The sequence below is a fragment of the Heterocephalus glaber genome, unplaced genomic scaffold (genome assembly GCF_053883595.1).
Source record: "Heterocephalus glaber isolate CG9 unplaced genomic scaffold, H.glaber_assembly_v1.0 deba00001431, whole genome shotgun sequence".
Classification (NCBI taxonomy): domain Eukaryota; kingdom Metazoa; phylum Chordata; class Mammalia; order Rodentia; family Bathyergidae; genus Heterocephalus; species Heterocephalus glaber.
Window position 1 is genome coordinate 1093071 of NW_028258295.1, and position 20165 is coordinate 1113235.

Below are 20165 nucleotides of genomic sequence, written 5' to 3' on the forward strand. Positions count from 1 at the left end.
GAGCAGTGGAGTCCACAGATTGTCACCATACTGCCAGCTGCATCTTCTCCGATTGCTGCAGTCCAGTCCTTTGAGCCACTGTCTGCACTAACAGAGTTCTTAGGGGGATTCATTTGGATCTTCTTATCTTTGGTTCACTAAATTTGCATTTTGCTTCTCAGATGATGGGGAGAACCTCTATCAATACATCCCAGGAAGTAGAGAACAGAAGTAGACATAAGAGAGCACATATGTAGAAGGTGGGTCACAAATATGGTTGTCACATTACTCATGTTTAGTGTGAAAAGGAGCCTGACTGTCGAACAGGATGTGTCTGAACTCTAGGGAATAAAAAAGAGCAGTGTGAAGGTTGCAAAGGTAGGTGATGGAAGCAGTCTCCATGGGTCTGTGTGATGTTGTGGAAAGAAGAGTTGAAAGGAGCTTGGGAGAGTCTTAATGTTGGATAGTAAGTATTGTCTCCATTTCATCTGGGCAGGAAATGTATTAAATGGCAAACTGGTTTTCCTAAGTATTAAATTGCAGCACAAGGGTATTGCATGCCACATCCAAAGGGTATAAAGTGTGGCTTCTATGTGAATAGATACTGAGTCACCTATTGGAATGTCATAAATGTCTAAATTCTCAAGCTGGGCTAAGAGAGGATACTGAGGACTGGGGCAGTTCCTGGAAAAATTGAAAATGAACGTCCAGTCTTCATCCCCACAACTTCAATGAAGAGAGGTTTATTTTGGCTCATGGTTCATAGAGTTCTGTCTCAGTCAGCTGGCTCCAAGGCAGAAAGGCATGGTGGAGGGGCCTGGAGGTAGAAATCTGCTCACATCACGGTGGCCAAAAAGCAGAGAGACAAGGGAGGGGTAGGGAGGGAGATACCCCCTTCCAGGTCATAACCCTAGTGACCGCTTCTAATCAAGCCCCGCTCCCTAAGAGCAGACCAGCTGCCTGGCACTCAGAGTCCAATCATCTTCCAAACACATAAGGCTATGGGAACCATTTTACTTTTTAAAATCTGAAGTAAAAAATATTTATTAGTACATAATGATTACATTCGTCATGGGGAATTGATATTGTATATGACACATCTTAATTCTTTTTACTTCCACTTTTCCTTCCCTTTCGCTGGTCCCTTCCCTCCTCCCTCCATTTCTTGGTCTGTGGCCATAAACCATAGCTCAGTCTTATATTAGCTACTGGAAATACAATGTGGAATAAAGCCAGGAATAACACCTGCTTTCTGGAACAACATATAATAAAACCTCAGGGTTGAGAGGAAATTTTGACTCACACGGTATAAATGATTTTATAAAAGAGGAAATGGAAGTTCAGAATGTTAAATGGCTGAGAGCTCAGCTAATCAGTGAGTTAGTAGACTTTGTCCTGAAATTGGGACTGTTCTTGTGGATCCTACAATTCTGCTGGGGTAAGGCAGCAGGATCCAGCGTGAATTCTTGCTTGAGCCATAGGGCTCCAACCGAGCTTCTCAGAGAAGCTGTGTGTTGGAGTATGAAAATGTGGTGTTAGCTGCTTACCCAAAATTCATGAATGATAATGCGATACCTTTTTGCCTTTGGCCAGTTTTTTATATGTAGAAGAGGGTGAAATGAACAGTCCAGTACCCAATAACATCACAGTATTCTGCTATATTATTTTCAGGTAATGGAAGTGGATTTAAAAACCTCAGCAAAATGTACAAAGGTAGGAAATCTTTTTGGTTTACAAAACACACATAGAGTATTCATTATTTAAAACCCACCTATGAAAGTTTTTTAAAAGGATTTCTCACTGGCCTTTCTAAATGGAGCAAGTTTGGGGCCAACCTGAAGAACTTAGTGAGAGCCCAAATAAATAAATAAATAAATAAATAAATAAATAAGATGTAGCTCAGCATTTCTTGGGTTCAGTCTCCAGTATTGCAAACAAGGCAAAACAAAAGCTCCAGGTTTCTCCTCACCTTTCTGCTCTTTCATCCTTTTGAGGTGCAATCAAAATTAAAATTTTGGTTAGTGTTTAAATTTTAAAATTTTATTATAAGTAAAAGACACATTGCCACTAATCCCCCTCAAAATACCCCCACTTGGTTGAACAAACACATTTATCCCCTCTTCCTTGCCACTTTCTGAAACAATTTTTGAAGTCGTCTTTCATGAGTTCCTGACAAGGTGTGATAAAAAGTACAGCAAATGCTGCTGCTGCTGAGCACCATCCAACAGAAAGGCAAGCCTGAGAGAACATGGTATGTCCTCATTCACCTATTCACTGGATCTGGCACCATGTAACTCTGGCTCTTCCCCAAAGTCCAAATGACCATGAAAAGTAAATGTTTCAATTCAGGACATTGAGGCAGCCATGACAATGCAATTAAAGACACTAAAGACACTCAAGAAAGATGTTTCAGATCTGTTTCAGAAAGTGGCAAGAATGGGATGCGTGTGTTTGAAGAGAGTGGAAGTATTTTAGGGGGATTAATGGTCATGTGTCTTTTATGGTAGTAGATTTTCTTTTTTTAAAGTAAACAATCACCTTATTTTTTTATCATACCTAATAGCATGGGATCTGCCTTTGGGTCTACTCACAGTCTGCAGTCTGCATGGAACTTACAATTCCAGCCACTGTGTCCAAGGTCCAGGCATCAAGAAGGAGGGGGCAAAGGGAAAGGAGAACCTTTACAGGTGTGTTGGCTCCTTTTGAAGAGTTTTCCCATAATCGCCATCTGACAACTTCTGATTATGTTTCATTGACCACCTGCTTCTGCGAGGAGTCTGGGAAGTGTAGTTCATTTAGTCTGACTTAATGCCACTTCCATCCCTGGAAGGAAGAAGGACAGAATACATATCATCCAGGCAACTGGTGATCTCTGCATGCAGAATCTCGTAGCTAAAAGCAAGTCAAATGAGAAGTTAGGAAGCAAGACAGCTTATATGGAGGGCCAGTTGGCTAGGTCCATACCTAAAGGAGGTATAAGGGAGGCAGTATAGGCTGAGTTGTCAGCCTGGCTCTGTGCTTTTTGGCTGTGTGACAATCTCCTGAATAGCTCAATGCCTTAGTCCTCTTTGTCCCTAAAATGGAATTATGTTGAAGCTGACCCCACAGGGGAGTTTGAAGGTCTACAGGAAATAGGATGTGCAGTGCCTTAAAACTAGAAGGTGCTTTATGAATGTATCTTCCATAGGTGCTCAGCAATAGGAGGTGTCCAGGCAATGATCGCTTCAGAACTCTCTCATAAGGACTTCACTGATCAACACTCACCATTATTTCTGCCACTCATTTATTATTCAGTCTTACATTGGTCCTCAACACTTTTGTCTAGGAAAACTCCCCATTGAGGTTGCAAGGAAACACCTTGAGCAAAGACGAAAGATGGATTTTTGCAAAACCGCAAGGGGCATGCCATCTTCCAATAACTTGGCACAGCTAGCATTGCCCTTCAGAGAGACAAGGGACAGGAACAGAGCTAGGTGAGGGACAATTCTGACATCCCCAGCATACAAGGCCAAGGCTGTTGGGGGAAAGCTGTCAGCCAGGACAAGAAGGGCAGAGAGAGGACAGGGGCCAGAAGGGTGATGAGTTCTATTCTAGACATGAGAACAGAACATGCGATCTTGAGACACTAGCAGAGGCAACCAGTGACAGCTGACTCCTTTCATATAGTAAACTTTGACCAAATGATTGTGTACTAGGCACACTCCAGGTGCTCGAGATTGAACACAGGAAACACAGCCCCTTGTCTTCAGGGAGCTTAGTAGTGAGCCCAGGGTGACACTGTAAGGAAGAGAGGGGCTAAGTGACATATGTGGAGTTCAGAGACAGCGAGGTTGGACGTGTGAAGAATTCTATAGAGAATAGTGACAGGAGGATGGGTGGAGAGAAAAGTCTGGAGAGAGATGTCAGGAGATAAGAGATCTCAAAGAAGCACCTGTATTTCAGGACCCTTCCAAAGTTGAGCCTGAGGCAGGCTGTGTGGAAGAGGCCAGAGAGATACGTGTCCAGCAGTGTTCAGGGGCTGTGTCATTTATGTGAAGTACCACCGGCAGCTCAAGGCTGAGGACTGGGAGGCTTCCTCCTGAACTAGATGGATGTGGCCCAGCCTTGCATAATTACTGGCAGATACAGTACTTGCTGCTCTAAAATGTTTGCATGGCTGCTGGTCCAAGTGTGGAAAAGAAAAGCCAGATTGTCTCTGTCAGTTGTGGCTGCTATGACAAAACATTGCAGACTGGGAGAGATGGAGCGGTTTCTCTCTGAACAACAGAAACTTACTACTCACAGTTCTGGAAACCCAAGATCAAGGCAGATTTGGTGTCTGGCAAGGGCCTCATCTTGGTTCAGAGACATCTCGCTGGGTCCTCACAAGGAAAAAAGGGTGAGGCAGTTCTCTGGGGCTCCTTTTACAAGGACAAAAATCCCATTCATGAGGCTCTGCCCTCATTGTCTAATTGCCTTCCAAAGGCCCCACTTTCCAATACTATCACCTTGGGGTTAGATTCCAATGTATAAATTGGGGGAGTGGGTTCAGTCTTGAGCAGAAAGGGGAATCTAACTGATAGTAGGTTCCTGATTGAGAGAGGAGAATGAGAAGACAGGTCACGCCCTCCACCACCACTCCACCATGCAGAGGGGATGAGAGGCAGGTTGTGGTCCTTGGTCAGGGCAGGTTAGGGGGGGCAGCTGGCTCCCACCACTGTCTCTTTCCTGAGGCAGTGGTCACCCTCTTTCACTCAACTTTCACTCAGCCATCATGTCCCTAGCTCCATACTAATCTCTGGGGATGGAGGTATAGGAGTACACCACACCCCAAACCCAGGCTGGAGGGAACCAGCCTGATCATTCCTCATGGCCCAGGTCAGATACCAGTCCACCCTGAAGCCTTACTTGACTCCCCCAAAGTTCACAAGTTTTCCACCCCACTTTATGCTTCCAAAGCATAGATAAGGTGGAGACAGCAGTAGTGCTTTGGGAACACAAAGCGGGGTGAAAAACTTCTGAACTTGGGGAAATTGGTAAGGAGGCTTCAGGGCAGACAGGCATTTGACCTGGCCCATGAGGAATGAGTAGGAGTTTGCCTAAAGAATGGGGTAAAGGCAGGTGTGTGATGACATGTGTGGTGTGTGTGTGTGTGTGTTTTCCTTCTCCTTCCCCAGTGTTTTTGGGATGCAAAGATCATCACGATGGCTGAGAATCCAAGGTCCTAGGGCTTTGTATCTGGCTTGTGTTATCCACTCCTTCATTTTACACCAGAAGAAACAGAGACAGGTCTGGGTGACATGGCATGCTGACATGTGGTAGAGTGAAGAGTATTGTAGCCACTAGTTGCTTTCTCAGAGTCCTCTAGAAAGGCAGATCTGGGCTCTGAGGACCTTTGTCTTCTCATTTCAACTCCATTGGTTCTGACCTCTGCATTCTGCTGTGTCTCACGGTCAGGGTGTTGATGAGGTTTTTAGGAAATGTAGATGGGGTCTGAGAGGAGTAAATACAAATGTACCATGTTATATGCCACAGATGCATTCTGGAAATTTGCATGTCAGCCTGCCTTTTTTTTTTTTTTTTTTTCAAATTCAATAGAATCCTAAAGAAATTAGGAGGAGTTGTCCTTTAATGGAGTTCAAACTTGCCTCCTTTTAACAAGAGAAGGGTCCTTTTGTAATGCAAATGATGTCACTATTCTGTGAGCTGAGATTCTGTCTTGGCTTTCTTTAAATGAGACACACCTCTAGAGAGCAAAATATGGGCCTTGCTTGCAGTATTTTAAATGCAGGCTAGTGTCCACCCTCTGCCTTTGTTGTAATGCTTACTTTGGTGGTCTTTGTTTATATCAGGTATTATTTTGGCCACTGGAGGGCCCTCCAGATAAAGAATGGTTGGAGAATCCCAAATGTGTTCCCTGAGCCCAGACTTCGGCTCACACCCTGATTTTTGAGCATGCAGCATTTCTTGCAAATCGGATTTAACTGGGTAGACTAGCAGTAGCATTGATGTTTCTTTTATTTAGGAATTTAAGCATAAAAGGAACCCCTATTTAAAAGAGCAGCTTTTGGATTATAGTCTATTTGGAGCTGGAAAGGAGGCACTAATCTTGTATGTGGAGAGTGATCTTGCAGAATTCAGTACAGCTTAGAGAAGCGGGGCTTTGAACAAAGGTTATTTCTCTGTGTGAAGAGAATCACACCAAGATGTATGGAATGAAACAGACCAATTGAAGTTATTTCTCTAATGAAGCAAAGAGTCTTGGCAGGAACTGGAAAAACAGTTTAGGAGGTTGGTATCCACACCTAGGAAAACACAAAATCACCACCGTTCATTTTTGTGTCACCTTTTTTTCTGCCCCATTGTTAGAGACTAGTGCAGGGATTTTATTTTGCTGAATGTAAATAAAATTCTGAGCTCATAGATGTCAATGCAGCATGAAAAGTTTCATAGCTAGTTCTCAATGGATTCAAACAGACTTGTCGCAAAACCAGATAGAAATAAAGAGTCAAGAAGAGTCCAGAAAAGAAATATGGGTCAGTGACTACGTTTCCTTAGTTTATAAGACAAAGGAAATCCACCAGAATTGCTCCACAAGAGACCAATACCAAGCCATACCTAAAATGAAGTCTCATGTTCTAATCTTTTAAGACCTGAAATAAAAAGTAAGGTTGGTCATAATGGTTTGCATCAGTCCCTTTGAACTAGTGATTTTTTTTTCAATAAGAGAGCAAAGGGCTGCCAGTGACAGATGGGCCAGCAAGCAACTTTGAGGATTAGTTTGGGCCCTAACAATTTAAAAACACAGGTCCTGCAGACACAGATGTGGTCATCAGGGATACAGTTAATGGCCAGACCTGTGAAGATCTGTGAAGATCTGTGGTTCTCACAGTGTTTGCCCAGCTGTCCAATGAAAGGGCATCATTTCCTGACTCATCCCTGAGATGGTAGACAGGCTCCCAGACCCATGCAAAAGGTGGTTCTTTTTGTATTTATTTGGGGGTGAAATGAAGAATGGTAAGGATTGGGTGCCAATACAGAGCCTCAGTTTCCTTTTTGAACTTGAAAGTTCATAGACAAGGGGCTCCAACTGAGGAGACAGATGGACTTCTGTCTCAATTAGCAGTATTTGCTCTTCTGGAAAGCTCACAAGTGGGCAGCAGAGAACTGCGGGTGCATTTAGCAGCTGAGAGTAAATTGAGGCAATGGTTCTTATTGAGGTCGGCAAGCCAGGGTCTTTACATCTGTTTGAAGATCTTTCTCCTTTTGATTAACCCCTCACCATTGGTGGAAAGTACTGTTTATGTGGTTCTACCTCAAATTTTACACCTGCTTTGGTCCCCACCCAACTCTGTGAGTGACAGGATGTAGATGATGTCCCCCTGCCAGAGAGTCTCCAGAAACTGCAGGGAAGGGCTCATCTTGAAGGCTGGGGGACTGGAGGTCAGGGCTGAAGCAGGCTGAGAGGTACCCAGGGAAGGGATGTGCTATCCGCTGATGACTTGGAGCAGCAAGCTTTGTCTCACATTGCCCCCAAACACCGAGAAAAGGTGGATCCAGGATCTGTAATCCTCTCCTTGCTTCTGAACTCAGAGCTGTCATTGTCTCCAACACCGCCTTGACACTAAACATACATTTTCTTCTGACATTATTTGTATTGTTTTTTAAATTGTATGACAAATAGTTGTGTTGAGTGAGTGCCGGGCACCTTGCAGGCAGGCAGTAAATATTTGCTGAACGTTGAAAGAAGGCTGCGGCTGGGCTGTCGGTATGGCTCCTATTCAGACCCTGCGGCAGCTCTGGGTTCTGGAGGCTCGGGGATTCCGCGTTAAAGGGCTGGTAGAGGGCTGTCTGACCAGAACGGGCTCTGCGAATACTAGAACATTCACAGACCTGCAGAGTAAAGGCCACCATAGCAAGAAAGGTGGCCGGTTGGGGGACGTCCAGGGGGGCTTTCCTAAAAACGCGGTTTCTTTGTTCTGGTAGATTTCAGCCCGAAGGAAAAGCAAAATTTTACTGTCTGCAAACCACCAGCGAGCTCCTCCTGTACCCCTTTACCTCTTTCCTTTCCACCCTGGGAATTTGCTGCTTCTCTCTCCTCCTCCTCTGCCCCAGTGCAGTCCTCAGAGACAAAGGTCTTTGTTGTGAACACTCCAAGACAATATAGAATTGCACAATACCCAGGGCACAATCAGAGCTGTCCTCCAAGGAGAGCTATTGTCGGACAGAGACCCCCCCCCCCCCCACCTGTTGATCGCCCACTTCCTGGGGTGAGCAGCAACCTGCATTGTTGCTCAGGATGCACGCGTTTCTGCACCAGGCTCGGCAGATGGCGCTCGTGAGCAGAGCCATTCCCATCCCTCCCCCGCCTCTCCCCTCAGCCAGCCAGCGCCTTGCTGCTCTAAAGCAAAAACAGATGTTTTCATCATCTCTGGATCTGGCATGTGACTTGCAGTTCAGCAATATGCCGACATAACCCAGAGTTGTGCGTTCCCTTCATCCCCAGCAAAATAAAAATTCCCAGTTAAATCAGCCTTCCTCCTAAGCGAGCCAGTGACACATGATCTGTTTAGTCCAAGGGATGCATGTTTAATCGAGCTCCAACTGCAACTGCCCTGGTAGCCAGCCCAGGCTCTATAATTGGGACGTTGTCTTTTTTTCAGGAAAGACGAAGAGCAGCCAGACTAGCTATCTTTACACCAAGAGCTGGAAGAGGCGCTAGCCTTTTAAAATAGCCCTGGTCTGGCTGGCGGGCGAACCTGTCTGCTGGGAGCTGCGGGGTCGCGCACGGAACACGAAGGCCGGGGCGGCGCGCCCTGTTCCCCGCGCTCCCGGCAGGTGGCAGCATCGGCCCGAGCCGGTCTCTGCCTCTGGCCAGCCCAAAGCAGGGCCCTTTTACTTTCGGAGGCCTCAAAATTATTAGTTCCAGATGAGTTCTTGCAATTGTAATATTTGGTTTAACCCAATCTGCCCGATTGCGTCAGCGCACGCTCAAATACAGCCGTCTGAAGTCTAACCAGAAATGAGAGGCATGTTCCGGGGGGTGTCAACATTCTTTACCCTTTGAAAGAATTAAAACAAAACCAAAACGGAGGTTGATTTATCCCCAAACGAAAGAAGGGCGAGCAGGCATGGGACTAGGGTGCCCTGAGAGCAGGGGAACACTGGAAGTTCAGGGAGGGTGTAACAATAGAACTTTGTAGGCTGAAGCCTGCAAGAGTGGAGCTGGATTTATTTGTTGAACTAGGACGGGACCTCTGGGCTGTTTGAAGGTTTGAGCAAATAAGCAAAACTGGTGGGCATTTGGTTTACTAAGAGAAGAGCCTTCAAGTCACGTAGAGCATGCTGTGTCTGGGCCAGGCCTCTGCTTAACACTTGGCCTGGCTGCTCCAGAAGGAGTAGGGAAGAAGGGACACTCTTCTCTTGTAGCACGGAGCATTTTGGGGCCCCCTATCTCCATGTTAAGAATGCAGACTGGGTTTCTGGAGAACACAAGCTCAGGCCCCAGAAGACCTCTTGAGAAGAGGAGGCCTCCTGCAAGGGCTCTGGCAAGTGGACCCGCTGGGATCATCAAGCGTTTTGTAAACAGCCACGCTGCGGTGTCACCTCCACACCCGGTTCTTGACATAGGGTTGTGGGGAGCAGTGGGCCCTTGGTGGGGATCCCTTCCTGTGGACTCGATGTTACAGATGTGTTAGCTTAGGCTAAAAGACTCTCAGAGCCCTGGAGCAGAGCAACCCAATCTGCAAAGGCAGCCCAGAAATCTTGCTCCAGCCTCCAGACAAGCAAGATAGGGTGCCTGACTTCCCTTTGCTGAGCAGTAACAGGGCCTTGTCATGCCTTTATCCCTCCCCTGTCTGCACCCCACTTTTCAGTCTGTGCTCAAATTCTTCAAGTACCTCTCTCCAGGGCTGCAAGAAAGACTGCTGCTAGCCAACCCCAGGGAGCCTGGCCGTTTCCCTGCAGGTCTCTGGCTCGACATGGTACTGATCAAAAGCTGACACTCGTCGGGCAGATGCTTCAAGTCCTGGGAGCAGGAGTCTGCCAGGCAGGCAGGCTGAGTGCTATCTTGTTCTGTCTTCCCTGTTCCAGTGGCTGCCCCATGGTGTATGTTAGGCATGGGAAAGGTGGTGGGGGCCCCCACTAGAATGTTTGGGAATCCAGGCTTCCTGAATCTTCCTTTCAGGCTGAAAAATGCACGTGCCCTCACAGATTGCTAGGAAAGTGCTGATTACCTTGGTAGGAGCTGCCCCTTGATTCTAGAGGATGCTGGACTTAGGGCGGGGATGAGGGGAATAACCAAGTTCAGTTGATATGGGAGCACAATACTGGCTGCCTGTGCCTTCAGGGAATAGTTGAGAAACCCCAGTATTTCCTTTCCATTTGTACTCTTCCTTTATTCCCTCCTGAGAATCAGCTTTTGGACATCTTACTGTCCAGTGATTCTCAGTCCTGGCTACCTGAGGATCATCTGGATCCCAACCCACAGCTACTTACACCACCGTAGAAAGGGAGTAGTGGATTAAAATCATAAGTTTTAACACCCCTCCTCCCAGGATGATTGTAATGTATAGCCAGAATTAAAGAAAAAAAGTCACTGCAGTGCACTTCCTTCTAATTTGAATTCCCTTATTTTACGGAAGAGGTTTGTAAGAGTTAAACATCTCAGCCAAGGTCACACAAGTTCAAGTCCAAGCCCGGAATTTCTGTATAAGACCTCTGGCTCCTCGGTGATGATTGAAGCTTTTCCTCAGTTTTCAAACTGTTAATGACTGACACGGTCACTTATTTTCCCTGTTTGATGAAGTCATCTAACAACCACTAACCTGTGTTCCTACAGTCCTGTGAGAAATTTGGAAAGAAAAAATGCTTTATAGTTACCAAGGAATTTTGTTTTGCTGCTATAAATAAATGTTTATACTCTGACAAGTTAGGAATGAGAATCACCCCTCACCCTGATTTCTATCATTTACCACTTATGTTTCCAAAAGGAATTCACACCTGTAAATGGCCATCGTGGCACTAACTAATATGCAAGGATCTGCTTTTATGGGTGAGGTTTGTGAGGCCTAGAAAAATTCAGTGATACATTGAGGCTAAAGTCCATGGCAGAGCCAAAATAAACAAGGAGGCATCCTAGCACCTGGCTGGCTTTATTTGTACTACCTTCTCCTGGAGTGGCACAAGGTGCCCTTTGCTTCTTAGTCTTTCACTCTCTGCATGAAACAAGCACTGCAGAAATAACTCTGTCCTGCCAGGAGGAATCCCTGGCTCATCCCTCTGTATCTGATAATGGATTTGCCTTCGATACTTCAAGATCTTTGATGCTTGAAGGCTGATGAAATTACCATCACTCATTGGGAAGAAGAAAGACAAAGAATCTGGGCATTGTTGCAATGACCAGGGAAAGTGGAAAGAAAGCTGGACAGGTAGTTGGGGCAAAGGTGTCCTGTGTGACCTTGGAAAAGCCATCTTACGTCTCTAGACCTGGTTTTTTCCTCTGGAAAGCCAGGGAATTGGACATGATTTCTGAGGACTCTTTCGGATCTAACATTTCAAGAACCAGTGAGCCTCTGGTTTCTAGAGACTTCCATCTTCAGTCAGATGTGAGGGTCCAAATTTTCTCTTCAAGTCCATTACTCTTGAGGCATTTTCCTGTGGCCTACGCACTAACTTATGAATTTTCAAGAAGGAAATCTGGAGATGAACAACCACAGAAAGACAAGGACTGGGTCTCCTACCCAGGGACTAGTGATTTCACAAAGGGTACTTGATGTTGATTCCTCCTCTAGAATTGTGTTTCTTCTTGGGAAAACTGCTCATGGATCTTTGACCACCAGGGTTTTTTTCTCAATCTATTCATTTCTTCCATTCTCTACACACTTATAAAGTATCTACTAGGTTAAAAAAGTAAAAATGAGTAAGAAATGTTCATTACCAGGAATGACTCCTCTAAATTAAAAGAGACTAATGAAGCATTATAACAGTACTACATATGAACCTTGACTGGGTCCTATGTCCAAGGGGGGGGGTGGAATTTAGCAAAGATATTTTTGAGGCAATTGTGGAAATCTGTAGCTCTCAGAATGGTATTATTGATCATATTTGAAAGCTCATGATAGCAATGTGGCTTACTAGGTGGGAGTCGTTTTCACTGGAGAGGAAAGCTGAATGAAGTATTTAGGAATGAATGCCATGAGGTTTGCATCTCACCTTCATGTGACTCAGAAAAAAGTGAGTGTGGCAGAATGTGTTAGCAGCTGCTGAATTAAAGATATAGTATGTGGTTCATTAGCTACTCAATTTTTCTGTAGATGAAAATTTTTCAAAATTAAAAAAGGACAAAAATAGTGTGTCCCTGCCCACCAGAATTTAACATTTTCTATTTATTTACCGTTTTCTGCTCATCATTGTGTGAATCACTATTTGATCCAAGGCAGAAGAAAGCATGTCTAGTAGAGGAGCAAGTGATAGATTTTGGAGGTTCAGAATCGAGAAGGATTAATTTTAACCTAGGGAATTGGTGGTAGTGAGAGAAGGTTTCCAAGATGGGGCAGTATTTGAGTTGGGTATAAAATAATATCTACCATTTTAATCCGAAGAGAGCAAGGCAGGATATTTCTGGCTGAGCAGATGATAGAAGCAAAGTTACAAGAGCCTGAGTCTGTTTGGGGAACATAGATTGGTCTGTGTAATAGGAACTCAGTAGGTAAGGGGTGGGGTGCATTGGTATATAAATATTGGTTGGGCTCTGATGACAGGTGGCTTTGAATGCATACAAACACAATTTGGAAGAATTGTCACAGAAGCTGCTGTGAACCATTATGTCCAGTTACCTAATTAATGAACTTTTAGCAGTGAACTCCTATTTGTTCTTCAAAATAAGAACACGTCATGCCTCTCCAGAGTTTCTTCCCAACTTCTACAGATGGATTCAATCACCCAGGCCTTTCTGCTTGTTGTTTGTGCAGGTCACTCACATTCATCAATGATGTCTCAGGGAGCAGGTAAGGCCAAGCTCAACAACAGCCATCTTTGACTATTTTTCTCTAAACTCAACCAACTGCTGGTCTTCTTATGCTTTTGGTTTCCTAGTTCTTTGGCTCCACAGCTAAGCTCCCCACAGGAAGCGTGCAGGATGACCACCATGTGGTTTCTACATGTTTGTGGGGTTTGCCAGCTTCCTGGTTGCAGGACTGCAAGAAAGAGGCCTGGCCGCTGCCCAACTTATGCCAGGGACCACCTTCAGTTAGATTTTCCTCGGTGGGATTTCCTCAGTGTGGAAATAAGAGCATTTTCTCCAACATGTTCCCAGAGGAGTTTTGTGTATGTTATTGCTTATAGTACCTATCATTTTGTGCTGTGATTATCTTGTGTCCTTTGTCCGTTTTCCCTACTGGACTGTGAGTTACTCAAGGAAAGTCACCTTTGAATCTCCAGGACTTAGCACATTGCCTAGTTTTTAGTAGGTGCTCAATAAAGGTTTATTGAAAGAATGTGTGGACAAATGAATGAACAGAAAGGGAAGTTGGCATCCCTATAGATCTCTGCACTATTAGTTCCTTACTTGAGTGCATAATGGAGAATTGACTATGTGTGTAGAACCTAACAGTTATAAATAGTTTGCAGAGAGTCTCCTTTACTGAAGCTCCACCTCTGCATTTATGTGTGTTAGTGTGAGTATTAAGTATGGCTCCCTAAGACAACTTGAGCCTAAAATGGTTCCTTTGGAAAGCTGTTTTCTGGATCCATGTAAAAATGATCACATGGGATCTCACATGTGAAGCCACAGTAGGATTTCAGAATGTGTCAACACAGAACTTGAGAAATGAGTTGAGTCCTAAACCATAATAATGAGACTTTGCTTTGAGATAAGGCCATTTTCACTAGCAGATCCATCAAATATGTAGCAAACATTAATTAAATCCATTGGCTGCTAGCATCACATTCCTGTTCAGTCTGTATAGAAAATGCATTGTCATCACCTTCACAGGGGCACGGCCATTTCCCCTCTGTTTGACACACTAGTAAATTGTACACTGAGAGACAAAGGGACCAACTTCAGAGCAGTTGCCATGAAGAGGCCAGGCCAGGAACCATGGGGTTTGGTCTGATCACTAAGTAACCACCTCTTGTCTATACAACAGATGGTAGGTAATTGAGTTGGCTGTGTGTTTTGTCCTGGCGATGTTTCTTTCATGACTGTTTTCAAAATATTCTCTCTGTCCCTGTTCCTCCATTCCTAAGCCCCTATTTCCAAAAGATAAGAAAAAAATGTCCAATTGTTTTTGTGATTTAGAACCAAGCTAACTATGTTTGTGGGATTCTTATAGAAAGCAAAAATTTTATGTAAGATCAAATAACAGCTTAAATCCCACACAGGATAACTTGAGGTAGTTTTGGTGACTGATTTTACTACCTCAGAATGAATGTCTAGCAAAGTGGTTGGATGAAGGGACTCCATCCACTGAGGGAGAGGGCTTGATGTCTTTATTCTACCTCCTCAAACCAGGAGCACCAGGCTCTTCTTTTAAAAAATGATGATCAAAGAACCGAACCACATATTACACTCTTTTCTTAACACTAGCCATAGAACCATTTTGGTTTAGCCCAATTCATGAAATTCTGGGATCTTTTTGTTGAGTAGCGCTCATGAATAAGCCCACGCTCAAGGCTGTCTCAGTCTACACCTATCTGTACCTTAATTTCTTTAGGACTACAGAGCTGCTTTCATTCTCAGATCTATTTGATCAATGTAAAATAAGGAGAAGGGGAAGCAGAGACATAGGTACAGTGGGAGAGATTGTACTCAGCTGAAAGTTGCTATGCAAAAGAGTTCCATTCTGAACTCAATTTTCCAAAACCCATCCCTTTGGGAGTATTATCTCTAAATTCTCTAACTGCAAAAATAGTTTCTTCTTCTGCCTGCTCTTCAGAGAAGTGGTGATAAGAAAGCTGTAAATGGCCTACTACATTATTTTGGGACATTCTTTATCCCTTGACTTTGGTGCCAAGGGTCCACCAGAACACAGAACTGGAACCATGGACACTGTGTAAAAGACTCATTAAAAGAGAGATAGAAGATGACAAGCAAGATCTTCAGAGTGGCTGAAGGCAAATGCTAGCAACATTTATATGGGAAGTTTAGGCACCACTAGATAAAGGGGAGTGATAGGTTTGAAATTAATTTTGCTTGAGATTTCCAGAGTTCTTTCTTGCAGAGGCCTCTTCTTGGGTCATTTTGACTTTGGATGGCTCTGTGTTCTATCTAGTGGTGAAAGGATCCTTACACACCAGTTCTGTGCATCATGATCCTACTCTGTCCACTGATCCACAGATTTAAGTTAAGTAAGTACTTTTAATTCATCAGACATCTGCTGGGTGTCTAGTATTGTGCTCATTGTTCCTGTTTAAGTGGGCCAGCCCCATCCTCAAAGCTGATATCACTTTTGAGGAGCAAGTTATGTATATCTTCTGAATCTCAGTTTCTATACTTGTAACTCAGAAATACTCACATTATTCTGTCTTTTTTAGTGAAGATTAAATGAAATATATTTGACATTTGCACTTAGTTGATACTCAGTGAGTTCCCTGTCCCTTTTTTCTCTAAATCTGGATTTTCTCATTGTAAAATATAGCTGGTTAATAACAGCTCCTTCACCAGGTGGTTTTAAGAATTAAGTAAGATGATGCATGTTAAAATGTTTTACTACAGGGGTGGAAGTATAGCTCAGTGATAGAGTGCTTGCTTAACATGCTCAAAGCCCCAGAATTGATCCCCAGCACTGCAGAAACAAAGCAAAACAAAGCAAATTTTATCATACTAATGATAGCCATAATTATTACAGTCACTCTCCAAGAGCTAACAGTCATGCTGAAAATCCATGACATAGAACACTTGCAAACAGTACATGATGAAGCACCCCATGGCTTCTTGCCCTCTGTAAGTACTCTGTTACCCCAGTGCCCTCAAAGAGTTTGATCTAACCCATTTTCCATCTTCTGGCCAGAAAACAGACAAACAGAGGAGGATGCCCAGAACCTTTCAGTGATTTAATGGGTTTTGAGTGGTGTCAGATAATCTTTCCTGCCAACTTCAAAGCTATTGTTTGAGTGTTGTTTCCACTATGCCACCTTCCAACCTTGACCCCACGGAGCCCTTCTACAACCCCTCTGTTTTGGCCAGGCTGGGTTGCCCTACTTTTAAACAAGCCTATCTTGTTCTCTTCTACCTCTTCAACCACTTCTTGTCCATGACCCACATTATATTAATGTTCTCTTTGTAATTTTCTAAGTCTTTGTATTCCTCATGACCACCAGGACAGGTTTCTGTACATGCATATGTTCAATAAATATTTATTGAATGAATGGTTACTTTTCTCCTCCATATGATATTCAAAAGACTTAATTAACAGATTAACTGTATGAGAAATGGTTTCAGGAGTCCTACAGAGATAATTACACAAAAGATCCCAGTCCCTAGTAGCTTAACATCTAAAACTATTAAACTGATATAAACACTCATTTGTAATAGCCAATGACTTAGGTTCTTAACCTAGAATCTATTGACAACCCCCTCTTCTAAATGGTATGTTAATGGGCGTATGAAATCTCTGAAATTATATGGAAAATGTTGCATATGTCAACATTCTGGGGATAGAATCCACATTCCACTGTGAGAGCTGGGGCAGAAGTGGTAAGAAGCAGTAGATGCTGGATTTTATTTGGGATTTATTGCATGAGTGAATGAATGCCATGAGAGTAGGGGCAGAAGCAGAGATAATTCTTGGGTTTTTTATTTGAGCAATTGTCTGGAGATCTTGCCACAGACTGAGAGGGTGATGGGTTGGTGGGAAGCGGGGAGCTGACCCAGGTGGAAGAAAATCCACCCAGGGGGAGGTCAATGGTAGGTAAGCTTAATATGCCTATTGGGCATCTCAACATAGATGTCAGAGAGCAGCTGGATGCATGTGATAGACCTAAGCGGAGAAGTAGTCTGGGGACCCAAATTTGGAAATTGGCAATGCATAGATGTTACTTAAAATCACTGGGATCACTCAGGGCAAGAGAAGACCAAGGAATGAGCCATAAGACTTTCTCAGTGTGAAATTATGGAGAAGGAAGGCTCAGGGAAAGAGGCTGAGATGGAGGAGCCACTGAGTTAGGAGAATAACCATGTGAATGTGGTACCCTGAAGGCAGAAGATGACAGTATTAAGAAGAAAGCAGTAGTTGGCTCTGTGAAATTTAACTCCTAGAAACTGCATTGTTGTGTTGTGCTTGTTTGTCTGTATCATTGACTAAAGTGAACTTGAGTACAGGAGTCATGTCTTACTTGTCTTTGAATCGCTAGGGCATAGCACAAAGCTAGGCACATAAATGGGACTTGGTTATTGTCTAATAAATGCAAAAGAAAGGAAAAGAAAAGAAAAATATCAAAGCAGAATAAAGTACCCCCCAAAATTGAAGCCTCTGTGGCTGAGATCAGCACTGTTCATAGCGCAGGGTAGGAGAGGGTGTGGCATCATATGTTTCCATACAGCAGGAGGCAGCGCAGTTTCATTGCTGTGTCAAAGATCTGGAGCCCTTGGTAGGACACATATCCAACAATGTCATCTGTGCACAAGGGCACTTGGCTGGGGAGTGACTACACTTCCACCTCTACCATCTGCTTAGTGAATTCCCAGCCCACTGGCTCCAGTGTCACTTACCTCTTAATTACCGGCCTTGGCTCCCACCTGGCTTGAGTGACCAGCTTTGCTTACTGGCTCTACTTTGAGCAGTGACCTGACAAAGCCTATCTCTCTTGGCTGAGACTTCCTCTGGTCAACTTCAGCCAACCTTTCCCTCAGGATATCCTGACCTTGTCCATTTAGTAGTGCCAAGCAGCCTGACAGCCTGATGACCCTGGCAGCACCAATCTGATTCTGATGACAGAGGGGGCAATGCCCCACAGGGCAAACTAGATTTAGAGTCTCTAAGAATAGTTGGCACAAGGTAAAATTAATTAAGAGGGCAACTGGGAGATCCCTGGGACCTGTAGCATAATCTACCATTGGTGGACTTTCCAAGTTGGGGTGATAGTAATTACTTGAATTCTTGGATCCTCTGTTCTGACAACCTGGAAGGGAGCCCAGTTTACCTCAGATGATGTCTACTCTTGAACCATTCCCCTTCTAGAGATGTTCAGCTTTTTCTCTTTTTCCAGGGTAAGTTGCCTTGGGTTTACATGTCTTGGCTGTATCACTGCAGAGAGTAGATAAATTTCCCCCAGATAAGTTGACCCAATTAGCCTCCTCTTAATCTTTTTGGCTTTTTCTTAAGCCCTAGTCAATAAAGAAATCTCAAAGTTTCACTATTTCTTCTGAAATGAATTGTTCTTATTCTATAGACATGTTCATCTTTCCCCCTGTGGCAGCTTCCCATGACCCTGGCAGTGATGGAAGTGTGATACTGAGATTTCTGAGTGTCATATTCTCATCAGGAGTTATAACATAGTCTTCAGGTGCATGTGAGAGCCCCTAAGGGCAGATTTCTAAGAGAGTTCTAGGGGTTAGGGACTTTCATTAAGAAACTAACAGGAAAATGCTCATATCTTTCTTATTTCAAAGCATATTTCCATTGTATCTCATTTAGTCTTTATTTCAACAATACTATGGGAAGAGAAGGAAAAGTGGAATAACTCTCTTCCAACCCCCTGAAGATGGTGTAACTGAGAGATAGAAAGGATGAATTATCTATTAGGATTTGGGACCTGAACTTGGGTCTTCAGATTCCCAACATAGGACGAAGTTCTATGAGGCTATGAGGAGTCACATATGATCCCTGTTACACCCATCTGGAATGAAGATGATAGAAAGCTGCTCTCAATGGGGCCTCAACTATATCTCTACCCATCTGATGGGTATCAGGATCTCTAGAGTGGGAAAAGGAGAAGAAAATAAGTATTGTTTTAGAGATATGTTCATTTTACTTTTATCTTTAGAAGATGAATGCTTATAACATAAACTGCCCAACAGAAGTGCTAAAAAATCTTGACTAATGGGGTATGAGTAAAAGATATTTTTTAAAAAGTTATCTTTTTTGACCTCTATTCTAACCAAGGACCCCTGGTTTCTGAGCTGGCACAGTTGCTGCATTCTGTGTTAATCATCATCTCATCACGATCTCATTCCAGAGGAACTGGCCGTCACTGAAGCCCTTGCAATTGACTGTGGTCTCAGATGGGGCAAACTTCTCGTGAACTGGTGAGCTGAGGCTGAACCTCACTAACCAACAGGTCTTGCTAAGCATGTGGTACATGCTGTGCTTGGTTGTTTGGCAACAAAACCCCCCATAGGATGTGCATTTTAGGTAAGAAATCTGTTACTCATCTTTTCATTGCTGTGACAAAATACATAACAACTGAGAGGAGGAGAGGTTTATTTTGGCTCACAGTTTCAGAGGTTTCAGTCCATGGTCAGCTGAATCTAAGGCAGAAACATCACAGTGGAATGGGATGGCAGAGGAAAGCTGCCCACCTCATGGCAGCCAGGAAGCAGAGAGAAAAAGAACAAGCTATAGAGGAAGGGCCTAGGGACTAGATATGGATCCCAAGGTCAGGTCCCCATGATCCACTCCCTTCAGCTAGGATCCAATTCCTGTGTTCATTACCTCTCAATAATGCCATCAAAGTGTGATGTCAAACTATGAAGTTAGAGACCTCATAATCTAATCACTTCCCCCAAAGTCTATCAGCAATCAAGCCTTCGGCACAATGATCCTTTTGGGAGGATATTTTGTATATAATAGAATCAAAATAAAATACTTGAAGATTCATTGAGCAACTTAAACAATTAGGCATGTTCATAAAAAGAGTAACCTTGTACATTATTCAGCATTTGAATATTGAATAATTATGTGTAGTTGAACAGATGGGTAGTGTAATAGTATAACAAGACTGTATTGAAGTAAAAATAATCTCTGAATTTCAGAGGTTTTTTTTTTTTTGTACAGGGGATAGAATTCAGGACCCTATGTTTTTGAGGCAGGCAGCAGAACCACTGAGCTAAATCCCCAGCCCTAATTTCAGAATTTTAATACAACAAACATTCATTTCTTGCTCAGGTAACATATGAAACAAGAATTGTTAGGAGTTGCCTGCTCCTCCCAGTTACTCAGGAATCCATACTGTCAGAAGCTCACCATCATATAACTGAATGTCCTGGA

At 43.7% G+C, this 20165-nt stretch overlaps 1 long non-coding RNA gene across 1 annotated transcript; it reads left to right on the forward strand.

The window, feature by feature from the left end:
• The first annotated feature begins 113 nt into the window (after positions 1 to 113).
• LOC110346964 (uncharacterized) lies at positions 114 to 19307 on the forward strand. Its single transcript, XR_015451729.1, has 4 exons — positions 114 to 239; positions 1651 to 1692; positions 2543 to 2666; positions 19135 to 19307. It is a non-coding gene; the product is annotated as an uncharacterized LOC110346964 (long non-coding RNA).
• The last annotated feature ends 858 nt before the right edge of the window (positions 19308 to 20165 follow it).